The sequence below is a fragment of the Choloepus didactylus genome, chromosome 7, assembly GCF_015220235.1.
Source record: "Choloepus didactylus isolate mChoDid1 chromosome 7, mChoDid1.pri, whole genome shotgun sequence".
NCBI lineage: Eukaryota > Metazoa > Chordata > Mammalia > Pilosa > Megalonychidae > Choloepus > Choloepus didactylus.
The window spans coordinates 155,263,451-155,266,041 of NC_051313.1; the positions used below are offsets into that span (position 1 = coordinate 155,263,451).

At 35.2% G+C, this 2,591-nt stretch overlaps 1 pseudogene; it reads right to left on the reverse strand.

Moving 5' to 3' along the window:
* Window positions 1-543: 543 nt before the first annotated feature.
* On the reverse strand, window positions 544-1,506 carry LOC119540867 (annotated as a pseudogene).
* Between the last annotated feature and the right edge of the window lie 1,085 nt (window positions 1,507-2,591).

Genomic DNA, 2,591 nt, shown 5'->3' on the forward strand with positions numbered 1-2,591 from the left:
GAAAAAAAAAAAAATGAGGGCTGGATTCTACATACTCACAAGATTCTTATTAGTAAATTCAAATATATTTTCATTCTATAAGATGTATGTATTTCAGATTTTCCATTGCCTTTCCATCCTCTTACCCCTGGAAAAAGCTAAGACTAATATATTTATATCTTTATGTTGACATCTCCTATAAGTCCCCTATAAGTGGAATAGAGCAGGCCAACATATCAAAATTTAAGAATTTTAAAAAAGAATTAAAAAATAGATTTTAATGTATTGTAAAGGTAATGAACTACAGGACATGACCATGATAATAGGTGGATTGAGTTATCAAAATATTTTATTGATGTGTCATGATAATATTTTATCACTTAGTAAACTGGATGAACATAAACATCCATTCTAGAGAACACAAACTTGAATGGGAAACACTTGGGGAAATTTTTTAAAATGTGAAAAATTTTTACATCTGAAAGACTACTAGAGCCAAAATTCTAGTTTTAGATTTTGGGCTCACATGATTTGGTTATAAATGCAATGTGAGAAGCATTGTCTTTAATCTTTAAAGATTCTACTATGAAATTTGTTGGCTTTTTGGCATCTCCCCATGACTCTTCGCATGGCACTCTTCACTTCCTTGTTCCTCAGGCTGTAAATGAAAGGATTCAGCATTGGGATGATGATGGCACAGAACAAGGAGATAAGTTTGTCTCCCTCTGCTGAGTAGAGGGACTTGGGTCTCATGAACCTGACCAATCCTGTTCCATAATATATGGTCACTACAATCAGATGGGGAGTACAGGTGGAAAAAGCTTTCTTCCTGCCCTCCATTGAGTTTATTCTCATTACTGCCATCAAGATGCGAAAGTAGGAGAGGATAATGAAGATGAAGGGGAGTAACGCCGTTCCAGCCCCTCCTACAGTCATCATGGTCTCCAGCAGGGAAGTGTTAGCACAGAACAGGTGAGGAATGGCAGGCAATTCACAGAAAATATAGTCGATAACATAAGGACCACAGAGAGGAAGAATTGTGAAGTAAAGTGGCACTACGGAGGAAAAGAAGCCAATGGTCCAGGTCCCCAAAGCCAGTGCCAGACACAAAGAAGGGTTCATGATGAGCAGGTATCTCAGTGGGTAGCAAATGACCACATTGCAATCCACGGCCATCACTGCAAGCAGAAAGCACTCAGTTGATTAGAGGAATAAGGTGATGTATGTTTGGGCAAGGCAGAAGTTGTAAGATATAACTTTCCTGATTGCCAGGAAGTTAAGGAGCATCTTAGGGACCACAACTGTGCTAAAAAACATGTTGAGGAAGGCCAGCTGAGAGAGGAAGTAATACATGGGTGTCCTGAGAGAGAAATCAAGAACTACTAAAGAGACGACGGCTGTGTTTCCAAAGAGATTCACCAGGTAGGCCATTGAGAAGAGGAAGAAGAGGGGGATCTCAGCCTGAGGGAAATTGGAAAACCCCACCAGGACCAGCTCAGCAATAGTGCTGGAATTCTCATGTCCCATTCTGTCCATTGAAATTTGCCTCCATAAATTAGGGGAAGGAGAAAACAAAAATGGTTAACATGAAAATTATGAGTTTAAATGAATTCCCTTTCACATGAATTGCAACTTTAATATCAAATGTCTATTGCATTGAAAAATTATTGCTGAATTTTCATTGGAAAAATATTTGATTTAAAAGAATAATCCATTGGAGAAGTATTACATTCTTCCCTAATTAAAGTAAGCATTATCTGTTTTCTCAAAATTATACAACTTTTGGATTTAAAGCTGAGAATTATACCAACCTCTATGCAGTATTTCAGTGTATTATGGAATATTCCTCCATGTTTGATTAATCACTTTATTAATATTGCCTCATAAAAATAAACTGACTTGCTCAACATTACAGAAAGAGAAAATGGTGGCTGAAAATAACTTACCTCCCTTGCAATATACCAAAAATTTAAAATTATATTCCAGTTAACATATAAGCAAACCAAAAGACTGACTTTTTTTTTTTCATTTCAGGCCTCTAGTGGAACAACTTATATCATAAAAAATGAAATGATATGCAAAATTTAAATATTTTGACTATTTTTCAACACCTCACTATTAATTAGAAGAATATAAGTAACCCATCAAAGAAACTTTTAAACTTCTAGTAACACTCTTACAGAATAAATATAGTTTTCTCAAAACCAGGCATTTTGGCCATTTTAAGTTTATTATGAAGTTGCCTTTATGGACTTATGTCTCATATGTAGAGTACACATAAAGTGATCCACTTTATGTTTGCTATAACAATATTGTTGAGTTAAATTTACCAGCCTGAGTTCAGTTGGGAGAAAAAGTCTGATTATATAAGTTACAGAGTAACTTACACACCACATACCTGCTAAGGCCAACAATTATTAACAAAACAACGGTAACTGAACACAATAAAAATAAAATAAAGTAATATTTATGAGATTATGTAACACAGAGGAACAAAAATTAAAACATGGAGCTATATGTTTGCATAACTCAGTTAAACTCCCTTTACTCTATCATCTTCTTTTTCCTTTTCTATTCCTTCCCTTAGTCCTGCCTGTTTGACATTTCTCCTT